The sequence below is a fragment of the Rhinolophus hipposideros genome (genome assembly GCF_964194185.1).
Source record: "Rhinolophus hipposideros genome assembly, chromosome: 16".
Taxonomy (NCBI): Eukaryota; Metazoa; Chordata; class Mammalia; order Chiroptera; family Rhinolophidae; genus Rhinolophus; species Rhinolophus hipposideros.
Window position 1 is genome coordinate 12,579,163 of NC_138062.1, and position 18,117 is coordinate 12,597,279.

Here is an 18,117-nt window from a genome sequence, read left to right on the forward strand (position 1 = left end):
TAAGAAAAACATTTTCAATTTTTGAAATAACTATGGGATACTTTTATACCTGCATGTTTCCAAATAAATTATTTGATTATATTTTCCATTTCCCCTGGGTATTTATTGGTGAAGTTGGTAAATTTGGAGAATTAAAGTTATAAAACCATCACAAAACATCACGTAAGTGAACACAGTTGGATCTAAAATTACCCATCAACCTTCCTTTGAACGTATTTGTGGGAACCTATCTACACTCTACTTCTGCTTGGATCTCAGATATATTCACCCATAATGACCCATGGACTGTACAAGGCAAGTTTCATAACAAGGATTTCATTAACATGACATTATTTTCAGAGAGATTTCAGAGATTAGTACCTGAAAATATAATACTTTTAAGTGGGATTATATTGATAGAATGTTAGTTGTATTTAAAAAAAAAATACCTTTGCATATTGGTTTAAATATTTTTTCAGTGTTTTTATTTGAAAATAGACAAGACTTTTCTTAAAGTGGCTATTTTGTAAGACAAATAACATATTTTACCTTCACCATTAGAAAAAAAAAATGTTTTCATACTAAATTCTAAGTTATTAATGCTATCAAGTAAAAAAAGCTTTCAAAAAAACAAAAAAAACAAACAAAACAAAACGAAACAAAAAAACCTTTTTAAATCCCTGATTATTTTATATATAATAGACTCTATATGAAGAATAGTAGTATCAATAAATATACAATAGGTAAAAATGACTTGTGCAGCATATAAAAGCTAACTGATTTTCTAGACCTAAGTGTAAAATATAAAAATGACATAATCTGAAAGAAAACATCTGTGAAAATGTTTGTGGCTTTAGGTTAGATTACAATTTCTTATATATGACACTAAAACAAGATTCATAAAAGAAAAAAAAAAGATATATAGTGGGTTTTATCAAAATTCAAAACTTCTGATCTTCAGAAGACACTGTTAAAAAATATAAATTTTCCTAGCCTGAGATTAGTTGAAAACATATGTGATAAACCAATTATGTTCATAATATATAAATAACCCTCTAAAGTCAAATATAAGCAATTAAATAAAAGAATCGGCAGGAACTTTGAACAGACATTTCACCAAAAAGCATCTAAGGATGGAAAATAAACATGCAGAAAGATGTTCAATATTATTAGTGGTTGAGAAGATAAAAATTAAAATCCCCACAAAATACTACTTCAAACCTATTAAAATATTTACTACATGTAGAATATTTACAACAGCAAAAAAAAATGATCTATGAAAGAAGCGATTGATAATCTAGTTTTTATCATAATCAAAAACTTCTGCTCTGCAATAGACATTATCAAGAGGATAAGAATACAAGCCACAGAGTGCGGAGAAAATATTTGCAAAATATACATCTGATACAGGAAAGAAAAATAATACATAAAATTTAACAATAAGGATACAAACAACCCAATTACAAATAGGCCAAAGACCTTAACAGATAACTCACCAAAGAAGATGCGCAGATGACAAATAAGTATATGAAAAGGTGTTCCATGTCATATATAATCAGAGAAATGTAAATTAAAACAATAAGATACCACTACATGCATAATAGACTGGCCAAAATCCAGAATACCGACAACAACCAAATCCTGACAAGGATGTGGTGCAACAGGATCTCTTATGCATTGCTGCTAGGAATGGAGAATGTTCCAGAAACTTTGGAAGGCCCTTTGGTGTTTCTTATAAAACTAAGCATACTCTTAGCACAAGATCCAGCAATCACACTTTTTGATATTTACACAAAGTAGTTGAAATTTTATGTCTACACCAAAAGCTGCACACAAATATTTATAGCAGCCACAATCATAATTGCCAAAACTTGGAAGCAACCCAGATGTCTAAAAATAGATGAATGAATAAACTATGGTACATCTAGACAATAGAATATTATTCCGCACAAAGAAGAAATGAGCTATCCAACCATGAAAAGACATGGAGGAACCTTACATATTACTAAGTGAAAGAAGCCAATCTGAGAGAGCTACATACTGTGTGAGTCCAATTAAATGATATTATGGAATAGTTGAGACTATGGAGATGGTAAAAAGATCAGTGGTTCCAGAGATTTGGGGGATGGGGAGGATGACTAGGCAGAATACAGAGAATTTTTAGGGCAGTGAAAATACTCCATATGATATTATTATGATGGATATATGTCATTATATACTTGTCAAAATCTACAGAATGTACACCACTAACAGTGAACCCTAAGCTAACCTATGGACTTTGGGTGATTATAATATGCCAAAGTTGGTCCATCCATAGTAAAATGTAGCATTCTGGTGAATCGTGATGTTGATATGTGTCGGGAGGTAGGAAGTATATGGGAAATCTCTGTACCTTCCACTCAATTTTACTGTAAACCTAAAACTTCTCTAAGAAAAAATAAAAGTCTATAGTAGGAAACAAAAAACATACAAACTACTAAAGAACACATTTTGCTGAGAAAAATAACTTGTTATATACTGCTAAAACCTGTAGTTTTGAAGACATTTAGAACACAGACATAATAATTGGAAATGCTGATGTGACTTATGTTATTAATATTCCAGATAGGCAATGCCTGACCTAGGTCCTTTGACAAATACTAACAATAGTAGGTGAATGATCTTTTCAATGTTGCAGTCAATGGCAATATGTGAAGTATGAAAAATTAATAAAATATATTTTCACAAGTATTGAACTGAATCATGGTTGCTTATTTAAATTAACTTTTTAAATTCACATTTTATAATGCAATTAGAATAGAAAAAAATTGATAGGTTTGATAACAAATTGATAGCAAATAGAAATTGTAGGAAGGAAAGATTATATATATATTTTATCATTGTTAACTTTATCTTGTAATACAATAGCTCTTTATACATTGCCTATAGATACAATATATATTTATATATTATTATACATATCTGTCTATATTATATATTATTTTATTCCTAAAGCCAACTTTACCCCTATTGTCAACATATCCATGTTAATAAATACTTTCTAATTTCTGAATTGTCCATTAATGTGTTTTTCCCAAATACATGACAACATTGATCAAATGAATTGCTTATCTGAAAGTTATTTTAATAATTTTGTTTCCTAAAAACTTGATATTATAACATAATATTAGAGAATAGATGAGTAACCTAATGAGATAAATTAGTTTTTAAAAGACTACTGATGAAGTGAAAAGGTAATCTACTAAGACACCATAGCTCTCCTGAAATTATTCTAACATTTAAAAATAAAATTAATTTTAAAATATTTTAGTTAAGAATATATTTTTGAGATTATAATATTATAATTTTACTTTTTTCTCTTTTACCTGATCTCTTAAGCTTAAATCTTCTCTCTGAAATTCACTATGACAAAAGTAGATATTAATTTCAAAGGACTCTAATGACATTTTTAGCTAAAATAATAATTTAGTTCAGTTTAATAAAGTTGTTTAAAATGTTCAAAATATTATTAAGCATATCATTAAAGAATTCAAACAAATCTTCAAAATGTTAAACTTATGGGATTTGCAAAATTAACTTCGTGATTACTGTTTCTCACAAAACAGTGTTGATATGCATTTTCCAACTGAATGAAGCTCAATTTAAGCAGTGAAAACTATGCATAGAAGAACATCAGTAGACGATTTTGGCATCACCAAACCTTGTTTGTAATAATTCATGAGGGAATAAATGTTCAAATTTTCTGTGTAAAATCCATACAATTTATTTTATTATTTTTTTGGCTATTACACTGAAATATCTACAGCATTCAATCAAGTGATTCAAATTTGTGTACTTTACAACAAAAATAAGTTCATTTTTATAGATTTATTTTATTTTAATTTGAATTATGACACTAAAACTGTTCCTAAACATGCTTTTTTGTCTGTATTGATCAGTGTATTACTCTTTATTTATTAAGAGGATGATACAAATAAACAATTATAGGTCAACAAGACATTGCTTTATTACCCTTTATTTTTCCTGGCATAAACTTGAAGGAAACAAAATATTACAACTTTAAAAATATATACTTTATTTTGTTATTTTAGTGCATTTTTATTTTTTACTAAATGAACTCAGTTTTTTATTTCATGATGCAATGCTACTTATCTTCACTGTCATAAGAAAAAACTATTTTCCTACATAAGTAGGAAAAACTATTTTCCTACATAATCCTGATTTCTAATCTTATAACTCTGCATGTTAGAGTGGGATATCTAAATTTTTAAAATTAGTCATGTAATGTGGTTCAAATTGGGTTATTGAAATGAAATAAATCAAAGTCATTCTAAAGACTCTTAACTTATTTAACCTTGTTTTATTTTAAGTGTTTTGAAAAAAACTGTAATGAAAGATTTCTCTAGCACATATTCTCTTTATCTATTTCTTCCCTAATCAACAAGTTGAAGTTCATATTTAATAGTGGTTATTAACATAACATCTTTAAAATAACCTTTAATTGCGGTTTTTCATATAAGCTCTATAGGTGCTTTACGTGATCCTGAAAAAGATAGATATCACAAGGATTCAGATGAAATACTGTTGGATAGTTATCATGAGAACGGTATAAGCAATTTTATTCTATCCCGACCCACATTACAAACATGCAAGTACACCACATCTCTCATTAGAAACTGAGTCCATTTCTGGAATAGAGCAATAATCCTAATTAAGGCAAAAAGACAAACCATCTGAATAAAAATTTAATTTCGCAGGCCCTTTTCCATTACTCCTTGGAGTTTCCAAACCTAAATTTTCTTAATTGGTGTAATAATGATTAGATTTGTGTTGTTCAAGATTGAGAATGCATACGGTTAGAGTAGGGAGATAGTATCATTTTTCACTAGCTAAAAACTGTTTAATTTCTTATGCAAAAATAACTGCTAAAACATCATGTTCTTAAGCACAGAACCTGCAAATTCAAGGAAAAGCATGCAAAGAAAAGTTATATTTTAAAAGGGGAGAAAGACAGATGGACATTGTTTGTTTTATGGTTTTGATCATACATGTATCCTTTCAGTGTGTGTTCTCCCTACATTTTATAAAATAAAATTAATTTCCACATATGCATACTACTAGGCAATAATTACGGTTAGGGATATTTCCTTTAGAAAACGCTGTTACAGAAAAAATGCAATGAATTAGAGAATTAGCACATTTTAACATAATTTTTCCTCAATTCCTTCAGTTTTCGAATGAGTTCTAACAGATGCAGAGTTGCAGTGGCATGTTCTTCCAATAAAGTTGTGCAAAATTCATCTTTGGGGTTTGCTTCCAAACTTCATGAAAAGTCTTTGGGAAAAAGTGCTCAGGACTTGTGGGGAATATGAAAGGCATAAGGAGAGACTTGAGCATAGAAAGAGACACAGGGCTTAGGGATTTCTCTACCAAAGAGCAGATGCTGGGAAGGCTGAGTTGTTTCTGACCCATGGGGAACGTGGGTCTCTCAGAGGAGACTGGACACGCTGCTTCCAGGCACAAGCACAGTTGATGGGACCAGGCCAAAAGCAGGCCTAATTTGTTCTCGTTGGTCGACCTCAGTTCCTGAGTGGCACAGATAGTGCATGGAGAGCCAATAGGCCCACTATGCTGGGGAAGCAAAGAAGCAGAGTAAGAGCCTAAGCGAACAGCTAAAAAAATGAGGGTATGCAACCTAAGAAAGCTTTGAAGCCCCACTCATGGCATGAGAGCTAAACTCAAAGCTGATGGAAACAGGAGTTGCAGTGTGTGTAAAACTGCGGTGATTCTAGTCACGCACCATAATCTGTTAACAAGGGTAGTCATTTAGTCCAGTGGAGTGGCATGCCAGGGCCAGAGTCCCAACTGCATTGACCGTGGCTTGATTGCAGTGGAGAGACCCCACGTTGCTCCGTGGATCTCCTTAGAGTGTGATAAAAATGGCCTACCTGGCTGCTTGGTGCCATTTAGTCCGTGGGTGGGGGGTTGCTATTTACTGGAGTTACCTGGGAACTTCCGCTGTAGTGTATGTGAGGAACCAGGTCCTATGGTACCTGTGGAGTGTCACGGTCCTGCCCATCTTAGCGCCCATGCCTAGGGGTGTGAGCCATAGCTGTGAAATTGTAGTGTGACCCAGACCGCCCAGGCTCTTTCTGAGATAATTCGGCTCCTGGTGTAATTTGTGTTTTTCCTTATTTGACCAGGTAATGCAATGGCTGTGTAGCAGATTGGGAGCAGCACAGCTGTTTCCTATGACTGCCCTTATTCACAGATTGTGATGTGTGACTAGTATCACCGCAGTTTTATACACACTGCAACTCCTGTTTCCCTCAGCTTTGAGTTTAGCTCTCATGCCATCAGTGGGGCTTCAAAGCTTTCTTAGGTTGCATACCCTCAATTTTTTAGCTGTTCGCTTAGGCTCTTACTCTGCTTCTTTGCTTCCCCAGCATAGTGGGCCTATTGGCTCTCCATGCACTATCTGTGCCACGCAGGAACTGAGGTCGACCAACGAGAACAAATTAGGCCTGCTTTCGGCCTGGTCACATCAACTGTGCTTGTGCCTGGAAGCAGCGTGTCCAGTCTCCTCTGAGAGACCCAAGTTGCCCATGAGTCAGGAACAACTCAGCCTTTCCAGCATCTGCTCTTTGGCAGAGAAATACCTAAGCACTGTGTCTCCTTCTATGCTCAAGTCTTCCCTATGCCTTTCATATCCCCCACAAGTCCTGAGCACTTTTTCCCAAAGACTTTTCATGAAACTACTGTTTTACATGTACTTAATATGAAAAGAAAAGAAAAAAAAAAAACAGTTTGGAAGCAAATCCCAAAGATGCATAATTTGTCCTCTGATAGAATAAGTCAACCTAAATAAAGTTTGTGTGTTAGCACAGTAAGAGAACTCAGAAAAAATCTAGTCTAGTACAATCATTTTATGTTAAGAAGAAATGACGACGTACTAGGTTCACTTCCTCTGTAAAGTAAGAGAAAGTCCTGAAATCTACGTCTTCTTGATAATAGGCCTGAAATTCCTTCCTGACTCTCATAAAGCTCTAAGATCCGAGAGACTACAGATGGCCAGCTTAATAAACTTTTGGAAAATGTGTATATGAATTTTCAACTAAATACTTTTTCCACAGAGGTGAGCATACTTAAAAGAATGCTTAAAGAATGCCGCACAAAGTCCATGCATCATGTTCTTAAGTCCATATTTCAGAAAACACCAGCAAAGCTCTATGCAATGCTAAATAACCAAAACAATGGAAAAATAGAAAATTTATGGAAATCAAAGGACACCTATTTTCCTCTGCAGGGATCGAAACTAGAGCTTCCTCTGGTGTGGGAGGCTTGAATATTTTTACCATGCTAGTAAAGTAAATAATGTAAAATGCTTTCTTCCCTATAAAATAACAGATATCTAAACCTCAAATTAAGCACAAAAACTAAAATTGCAAAAAGAACATGCAGTTAATGAACAAGACATGTTTCTCACCCTACCTTTAGAATCTCATGATGCATACATGTATCCATATTTGAAAAATTACCTAGTACATATTATTTTAATTCAGATAAAATTAAAGGTAAGATACATAAATATAACATCAGCAATAAAATAAACATTCCACATTTTCACTCCTTGGAAAAAGTTTTTGATTTCATTGTTCAACATATTCATAATTCTCTTCTTCAAAGATCCATTTAAATCCATAATTGTCTCATTTGAGCTCAGCATGGTTACCATTTAAAAGCTTTTCTTAAAGGTGTCCATACTGCTCTAGTGTATAATAAGCTATTTGCAATCTTGTGATAACATGATGAGGCCCTCACTTGAGCCCAGAATGATTACATCTTAGCTCAGTATGAAGGCTGTATTGATGCTTTGTATGTCATGCTTTGAAAAGAAGAAACAATAAATTAAAATAGCAATTGAAACCCAATATATTATTTCAGATTTTAAACCGCAGGTGCTCTATGTGCCTTAAATACAAAGTACTAAATGAAACTTTACTTCATGTGGATAAAGAATGATGCAATTAGAATATATTTTTCATTAAGTCATTATACTTATTTATGATAGTATAAAAATGTTTACTTGTGTTTTTTTAAGTAATTTATTGGTTACTCTGTTAAGTATATTTGAAATGTTAACTATAGTTTCAGACTATTTTAAATTAACATTTTAATGAAATTTCAAAGGAAGTATTATTAAAACAAATTCATGTAGTCAACTGAACTGTAATAGCAAATAAAATAAAGCAAGTATAGTGTGTTAACATATATAACTCTAGCTACATATTGGTTTCATTTCTTCTATATCTTAAAGACATTTTATTTTTCACTAGATGATTTTCAAGTCAAATAAATCTCTTAAATATATTACACTTTTAATGGATGATTTAAAAAAACCTTGTTTTTTGTTCAAATACTATTCAGAGGATGGGAAAGATGGACATTGAGAAAGAGCATATTTCAATACTACTTGATTGACACCTCTAATTTTGTAGTTGGCTTATGTTTCTTGAATATATACTTTATCAAACTAGCAATATCTAAGAAACCTAAAAATCATTACTCATTTCATTACTATGTGAGGGCATCATTCAAAGAAAAATCCAGAATTCATCATTTTATGTAATTCTTTTAGACCTTTAAAACTATAAGTACATGAAACATCTACTTAGGCAATTATCTTTATCTAGACCCTATTTATGACTCAGTGTATAACTAAGAAGGTTTAAAAAAAAGTCATATGAAAAGACTTATTCAACTCAAAGGACTGTTTCTATAGTCTCATACAAGTACAGAATATGAAATGGCACTTTCAAACTATATATTGTATGTAGTATACATGCAAAAACATTTTAGATTATCAAAATAAAACTATTAGACTATGTTTTAAAATATATGATTGAACATATTCACTCACATAAGTTTGGCATCAATTGTCTACTGAATAATACATCTCTTTTTCTACTTTAATTGCCTTACATTTACATTTTCATAACTAACAATTCATTCCCTCTCCTTTCCATGCCTTATCTTATTCAGGATTTGGTACATATAACTGATACTTTTTTATTTATGTGACATGTAAAGTGATAAAATTAGTTACCAGGAATATCATTATATCAGAAATTAGTCATGTTTATGAACTATAAACAATCAACTGATATCTTATGAAATATATACAAATAATATGAGAATATATTCTGAAAGTAATTTATAATCTAGAATTTCTGAGCTCTAAGGATGTTTAAATGGAAGACATACTCTCATATATGGAAAAAAAAAAGGAAAAAATAATGGAAAGAAAATTAAGATAAATAGTGGTAACTCATTCCCAGATTTTTTTTCCTTTTATTCTCAAAATGTTGCTTTTAATTTAACTGCAATATTTCAGTACTTTTGAAAATTATTGACCAAGACTATGCACATTTTCATTCAGTGTATAAATAGAAGATGCTTTATATCATTTCATTTTCCTTTGCAATTTCAGAAATGTTTATACTGGTCTTCATTCCAAATGAGCATTATTTTGATTAAGTAACTGACATAATACTAGCAGCATATAAATTTTACTCTTTCAAACATGTAATTTGTGCTTGCTGTAACTTAAAAGACTAAAGGAGGGGCGGCTGGATGGCTCAGTTGGTTAGAGTGCGAGCTCTCAGCAAAGGTTGCCAGTTCAATTCCTGCATGGAATGGTGAGCTGTGCCCCCTGCAACTAAAGATTGAAAACGGCAACTGGACTTGGAGCTGAGCTGTGCCCTCTAGAACTAGATTAAAGGACAACGACTTGGAGCTAGAGAAACACACTATCCCCCAATGTTTCCCAATAAAATTTATTAAAAAAAAAAAAAAAGATTAAAGGACAACTGCTTGGCCCTGGAGAAACACACTATCCCCTAATATTTCCGAGTAAAATTTATTTAAAAATAAAAGACAAAAAGAAAATACTTAACATTCTTTCAAAATAGATTAGCAGCAGATGGATAGATAGATAGATAGATAGATAGATAGATAGATAGATAGATAGATGATAGATAGATAGATAGATAGATAGATAGATAGACACACACACATATATTACTATGGGATGGATAATTATATTTTATCAGGTTGTTTTGCAATCTTGCTTTTATTAAAATCTGTTGACAATACAGAACATACATGCATGATATTATTTCTGAAAACAACACTAACCCCAACAACTCCACCAATACGCTCCAAGTGCAAAGCCTATTTGCAGATATTGTTGGAAGTTTTTTTAAAATAGAGTAAAATTAAGTAGGAAACCAAACATGCAGATGCCTTAAAACATTCTGGTTTTGATACGTTCCTTGTGGAACTATTGTGATTTTCATATGAAAGAAACTTTTATGATATATGAATAATTTTTAAAGTGAAATATATTACTACACTATTTCAGACTCATAAAAAGGTAAGAAATGTTTCATAAATATTGAAAACAATTTATATTTTTAAAAGATGTATATACAACAGTTTGGACAGTGATATTACAAATGAAATGAGATCATTTATAACTACATGCCTCATTATGCAGTTTAATTCTAATTTAATCCATGGTTATAGTGAGTTTTCTAACGTGTTGCATATAGGATTAAACCTTATACTATGCACCAGATGCAAAATAGCGTTTTTTCCTCAATAAACCATAGTTTATATGCACATTTTATTTTCTGATTAATGGAGTACCAAAATTACTATGCATAATTTCTACATAATATCTGCAATTGTATTATTAAAATCTAACTTAATTCAATTCCATTTTATAGCTAAAATAAACTATAATATAGTTATGCCAATGGGAATAAATCAAACTACAGATATTACTTAAGGTGATTTTAGAAAGGATAGAATTACATAGTCATATTAAAACAGCTATATTTATATTACTATTGAAAATATATCTTTGTTTACATACAGAAGTGTATAAATGCATCAATAAATCGATTTTTCCATCAAAAATGGGATGACCTATATAATTAGGTGTTAGCTGTTGATTTCAAATTGTTTTGCTTTTCAAATTCCACATTTCCCACAATAACATTTCTTTTCTTAAAAAGAAAATTATCATCCGTTTCAATATTTAATATCTACACTTGAAACGGATGATAATTTTCTTTTTAAAAACATTTTTATATAACATAACATATAAAATGAAGAATATTAACTATGAAATACAATACATTATTGTAAGCAGTTGATTCTGGTCTTAGATTATTATTATTTTTAAATAGCAACTGCATAGGATACATTTTTAAACAAAAAAAATTCACGTCTATTTTTACAAATATACAACATATAAATGATACGTTACAATTAACGTGTCATGACATAGTATAAATTTTGGAAAATACCTTTGTCTAAGTATGCTTTCTTATAATAAGTTGATTTACATTTTGGAAAATTAGATAACTGTCAATTTAAAATTAGTTAAATATATGAGAAAATTATTTAAAACCTTCTGATAGGTAAGAAATAAAACAACACTAAAGTGAGCTGGCAGATTAAAATTGGTTTCATTCAGATTTTAACATTCTATGTTTTTGAGAATAATGAAAATAACAATCCCAATTATTTTATCATTGGTATTGACTACTTTCAAAAGGAGCTGTCAGATAACATTCTGAATCCCATATTACTTGATCTCTGTTTAGCAGTTGGCACTCTTGATCATTTTCTCTAATTTGAATTTTTTTTAAATTAAGGTTTGTTGGGGTGACAACAGTTAGTAAAGTTCCATAGGTTTCAGGTGTATAATTCTGTAATATATCATCTATAAATCACATTGTGTGTTCACCAGTCAAAGTCAGTTCTCCTTCCATCACCATATATTCAAGCCAGTTTACACTCATCTACCACCCCCTGTACCCTTTACCCTCTGGTAACCACTAAACTATTGTCTGTGTCTGAAAACATTTATCTGTAAAGATATATGTGCTCTGATGTTCACTGCAGCTCCATTTATGGTGGCCAAGACATGGAAACAACCAAAGTGTCCTTCAATAGATGATTGGATAAAGAAGATGTGGTATGTACACAATGGAATACTCTTCTGCCATAAGAAAAGATGAAATAATGACAACATGAATGGGTCTTAAGATTACTATGCTAAGTGAAGTAAATCAGACAGAAAAAGTCAAGGACCACATGATTTCATTGATATGTGGGATATAAAACTGAAAACAACAAAGGAACAAGACAAACAAAGAAACAATAAGTTGAAATTTTTAATTCCTTTGATTTCTATGATAACATTATTTCCTAGCTCACCTTCTCCCTTGACTCCTCCTTTTTTCATGTTTTATGGCTCTTCTTTTACTCAACCTTAAATGGTGTCTTTTATCATTCTATTTTCCTATTTTATTTTATTTATTTTGTAATTTTCTTTATTCCTACCTGAGTCCCCTTAAGGAATCAAAGTTTACACTAAACCCTGGAACATATAACTTATAAATGAATACAGGCAGAATCTTGCCTGATAATGAACACATAATTTTAAAAGTGTATACAGGACATGTAACATCCCCAAATTAACTCAAATTGGTTCTTTTCAAAACTTTTCCTCATTTTATATTACCTACCTTGATTAATAAAAACACCATTGGATTGGTTACCCAAGGCAAAAACCCACTATAAAAATTAATTATAAAATTGTTTCTTTAGTACCTATATTTGGTCACTTACTAATCCTGTTGTTTTGCTGTTGCTACTTCCTTAATGCCTTTCACATCTGCCCTGTTTATTTCTAGTACCACTATTTGTTTCAGATCATGCCTTACGTCTGCCTCTAATAATACAAAACCAAATAAAATCACACAAAAAATGACTACAAAAATATAATACTGCCTATTACATTGGCTGAAAATTGATTGAGTGTATCTTATAGCCCAGGCATGCTTCCAATTGCTTTACATGAATTATCTCCATTCATCCACAAAATCACTTATGAGTTAAGATTTTGTTATCTCCCTTTCACAGATGAGGAAACTTCAACCCTGAGTGATTAGGTATCCTTGCCATTGTCAGAAAACAAGTGGCAGAGCTAAGATAGGAAACCACAGTCTGGGATTCCAGTCTTGAACTTGAACCTCTCTCTATATTAGCTCTTACTTAAAAAACCTAGTTTCTTTAATGTGAACATCTTTCATAGTTAACTGGTTACCTGTCTCCCCTATATTATCTGATAATACTCTCTTTTAGGGTTTCACCTTAGGTATTCTATCCCCTGAGTGTTTAACTTTTGTTTTTCTGTCTCCATGTATTTATATGTGTTGTTGCCTCTGAAACATTATTCTCTCCTCCCTCTCGTATGCCATTTGAACTATTCTCCATTCAGTACCCTACTTAATCATTTCCTAATTCATCTTTGAAAAACTAGAGTGTGGTTATCAAGTTTTTCTTTTTCTATCACTGTATCAGAGCCCTTACAGCAATGGATTTACATCGCAGCATACTTTTTTTATTCATATACTACGATGTGGCACAGGGAGATGCATTATTTATCTTTGTAATCTTGCATACAAGAGGCATTCGATAACATTTACTAAATGAGTTCCAGATTTCTCAATTATGATTATTTTCTTTAGCAATAGAATAGGAACTATTTTAGAATGCAACTTTCTTAGAGTTACTGTATTTCTTATATTTTAATAACATAATAGTCTCAATTCCTGAAAGCAAAACTACCTAAGTAAAAGTTCAGAAGCAGTCAGCTGATACAACAAATAGGAGAAATCCCTCTCCTTAATATTTAGCAGCCAAAAGCTGTTTTTATCATAGCATAAATAAATATAAATAAATATTAAAAATAAACAGTTGAACAAAGATCATTTAGATATTGTGTTAACCTAATTTCAAAGTTCACAGCTTGAGTTTCAAGTCTGAGAGACTAAAGCAATTCATATAATTATTTCATTAATTTTGTAGTTTAAATGTGGTATTATTATACCTATCTATAAAATCAAATACGTTTTTGCTTTGGTAATGTTTTGGTTATTAATTGCTGCATGGTAAACTATCCACAAACATTTTGAATTAAAACAGCGTTTATTTTACTATATTTCATAATTTTATGGGTCAGGAAATGGAGCAGAGCTCAGCTGGATAAACCTGCTCCACGTAGCAAAATCTAGGTTCACTCAGCGGTATTTAGCTGATGCATGCCTGGTCTGCAGGGTCAGAGACAAATCACCTCCCGTGCCTGATGCCTTGATGAGCACAGCTGGATGGTAGGCTTACCTGGAACTCTCTCTCTCAGTTTAATTTCAATACCTCTCCATGTATTCTCTTCAGGGTATTCAGGCCCCATAAAGCCTCTCAGGGGTACAAGAGTGAGTGTCTTAAGAGACCCAGGAAAAAACTGCAAGATTCTAATGACCTACTCTCAAAAGTTTTGGAATGTCTTACCTATCACATTCAGTTGGTCAAGCAAGTCCGTACTGAAGCCCTGATTTAAGAGAAAGGAAAGAGTAGACTCTACTACTTGATGGGGAAATGATGTACACGTTTAAGAAGAGAAAGAATTCATGGCAGACTTCTTGGAACTATAGTAAATTACTCACAGCAATAAAACTTTAAGAACCACAATCCAAATATTTTAAGATTCCACCAAGACTACGACTGTAGAACATTATTTTAATGTTTTTTCTATTTAAATTCATGCATATTTTTACCAGTTTTGTTATATATTTCTATACATATTATATTCATCAGTTCTATTAATAGAAAATTTCACATATAGTGGGTTGTTGTGGTTTTCTTCTAAAGAATATGCTTAAAATTTAGCCCACATGAAATAAGTGAAATTCTATATATGCTCAATTTCTACTTGCAGCCAAACCTCACTCTTTATTATCTCTTCTATTCTCTATCTCTTTTGAATACAAATGGCTCTAGTTTCAGGGACAAAATGTTTAATTTTTTTTATAAACAAATACAAGAAAATTTGATATTATGTCTGGAACCACAAAAATAAATGTTAATTTTTTCTTCTGTTTATCTACTAAGTCCAAAACTATTTTTAGTCACTAAGAATATGTTGAGATTGGGTATAACATCACTGGAGTAGCTTCCCAAAATTCCTCTTTCTGTATGCTTTTCAAATATATCATTTCTCATAGTGCTGGATTCTATTCACTACTAAGCGTTGGTCTTACGTTCTCCAATATTGTCATCTATAGGCCCTAGAATTTCTTTTGATTGATATTATTTCAAAAAAAAAAAAGAACTTGTTTGGTAGCAAGTTTACATAAGCTCATATAAATAGATAGGAGCTGTTCTCTCCTTTTGTATTGTCTTCAAATGCTTGTATAATATTAAAAGTACTCACATATTCTTTTATAGTATGTAGTACAGTTGATGGAATTCCTTATTTTTTCCCCCTGTATTGAACTATCTTTATTTTCTGATTAAAATGTTTTTTATAAAAGGGAAGGGGCAGTAAAAATTACACTGTGCTGATACAGACTTTAAATTCTAGCCAGAGTTAAATTCTAGCCAGACCTATAGAAAACGTCAACTGAGTGTTCACAGGGAGTGTGACTGAGTTTCTTTACTAGATTCAATAAAGTAGGAAAACAATTCTCAACAAAATTAGAGTCCACCTTTGTAGGTATGCTCCGCTGGGCTTGGGTAGGTAAAGGCCTGGAAAAATGGTTTGTTTCCATGCCCTGGGAACAAAGAAAGAAGGCTTCTGCTTTGATGGAAAGTGTAGCCTCTGTTCCCAGGTGCTGTCTGCAGCTGGCAGCTGAGCTTAGCAGTGGAATGGAGTGGAGAACTTGGGAGATCAATATGGTCAGAGGCTGTTCACTTGATTTGACCTCCCCACTCTAGTGTTTGCCTGTTGACTTTGCATTGTGCACCAGTTCTTGCCATAGACTGGCCAGCTCCTTCTTCGGATACTTTTCCCCCTGTTGCCTGCCCTCCTCCAACTGGATTCTCTGGGCTTCCTCCTCAGCCATTTTCCTCTCCAGCTCTTGCCACTTCTTGGTTCTCTTCTCAGTGGCCACCTGAAAAGGTTCCTGAACTAGAAAACCAGGCAGACCCTCAGTAACAGATGTTTATCACTTTCTTGAGAACAAAGGGCTCCTGGGAGATGACAATGTTTGGATGAGCCTTGAAGTAAATTGCTTCTTTCTGTTGTTTCAGTTCTTCCTCCAGCTGGTGCTTCTAAGTCTGTTCCTTCATATTTGTCAGTCTCCAGTCAGAAAGGTTCAATATGGGTGCACCCTTCACCTTCTTCTCTGGCAAATTAACGGTGGCAAAATGTGTCAAAGGAAGGCCTTGAACTTCAGCGCCTCTTCTTTCTGCAGTTCTTTTATTTTCTTTTCCTTTTTTTGTCCTGAGAATCAAACAAGAAAGGGCATAATTCCATAGTTTTTGCCTCTGGGGTGGGGGTTTTAAAAAGCACCCCAAAATGTGGCACAGGTTGAGGGCTCATCACTACCGGCTCCTCTTCCTCATCGTTGGTGGGCCTTTGGACTCTGTTCTTCAATGCCAAGGCTGGTGACTTGGGAACAGTGATTGGCAGGACCTTCACAACATCTTCCAAGATCTTAGTCAGGCAAGGTCTGCAATGAAATTCAAAGTGTGCATCCTTCATTCAAAGTGTGAGTTTTTTTCTTTGGTTCACGCTCCTCGATTCTTTTCTCAATTTCCAAATCAAAGCCAGTAGACTGAGCAGGTGCCATCACAGGCAGTTTCTTGGACAAAATGGGCCCACCTTCAAGAATCTGGGATCAAGTTCCTGTGCTTTTGAATTTGTATGGTTGCAGTTTCTCGAGATCCTCAGCCTCCTGATCCGCTGCTCTTTGCAGGCCCCAGGCACTGTTTAATTTGCAGAACAGGAGTCTGGGTCTCAGGAAATCTTGGCCACAGCAGATTCGGAGGGTAACAGGATAATATTATTCTTGTTCCTCAAATGATATCTGTTAGGGGTTCCTTTACAGAAGGCTGTGCAAAGGGCACATATGGGCAAGAGGTTTCATCAAGTGTGTTTTTCTTTCCTTGGGACAGGTTGAAAGGCTTTCCAACGGTGCATCTTTTAGTTTCTTGGGAAGGGGTGGAGGATGCTTCTGCAGTTCATATGTAATGTCCACTTCCTTATCCTCCTCCTTTTCTTAGGATGTTGTTTGATTTGCTCCTCAGTATAGAAGTGGAGGTCAACCGATTTGGTTACCTGACTCACTGACTTCTTCACAGGTTGCCCGCTCCTGCAGGACAAAGTTTCTTGAATTCCTCATTCTTTTCCTGCATCATCATCTCCTCCAGCTGCATTATCATGCTCTTCTTCAGCTCTCTTCCTTAGTTCTCTCTAGAATCTGCCTTACAGTTGGTACACAAGGCCCAGTCTGTCTGCCTTTGGCTTTCTCTGGGGACGACTCATTCTTTTCAGATGTATTTTTATTTTATTTTTTATTTTTTGGCAACCTTCATTCTTTTGGAGAGTGAAATTTCATTGTTGATTACATGAGTAGCACGTCTCTTGGCTTTCATTTTTACATGTTTTTTTTGTTGTTGTTCTGTTTTGTTTTGTTTTCCCCTTTCTTTGACAAATCCTTCCAAGCACAGAGTCTACAGGGGCTATGCTGGAGTATTTCTGGATGTCGTTCCCTTGATTTCCAGGTAAGAACAAGCATTTGATGGAATGCAATGTGGCATCCGATTTTCTTTTTCTGCCTCTTTGTAATAAGTGTTGTCAACTGGGCTCAAAGAGTGAAGGTTAGACGTCCTCAAAGGAGTTTGTCCTGAAAAAGCCCTTCTATCCCATTCTTCCCAGGAAACTTATTCTCTAAATTGGCCTTCTCTTCAAACCAGGAATCTGTGTTTTGGGTATCTCCCTCATCATTCAAAGATGTAAAATTGATGAAATACATGGGAGCATCATAGTAATAAGAGGCTTTAACTTGTGACATTGTTCCCAGAGAGCAGTTTTTCCTCAGTATTCTTGTCACTTTTCTCAACAGGTCATCTTCTGTGGTTTAATCTGCCAGTCCAATCAAAGTTGCAATACACTCTTTTGCCTCTCTTCTGAAAGCCTGAAGTCTAGTAAGGGCTTCTTGTCAAGATTTCTGTCTCAGCTACAACCCTGATGCCCACAGGAACCACTGTAGGATTCAT

At 33.3% G+C, this 18,117-nt stretch overlaps 1 pseudogene across 1 annotated transcript; it reads right to left on the reverse strand.

The window, feature by feature from the left end:
* Window positions 1-15,751: 15,751 nt before the first annotated feature.
* On the reverse strand, window positions 15,752-17,912 carry LOC308509136 (targeting protein for Xklp2-like; annotated as a pseudogene). Its single transcript has one exon. The product of its transcript is annotated as a targeting protein for Xklp2-like (transcript).
* Between the last annotated feature and the right edge of the window lie 205 nt (window positions 17,913-18,117).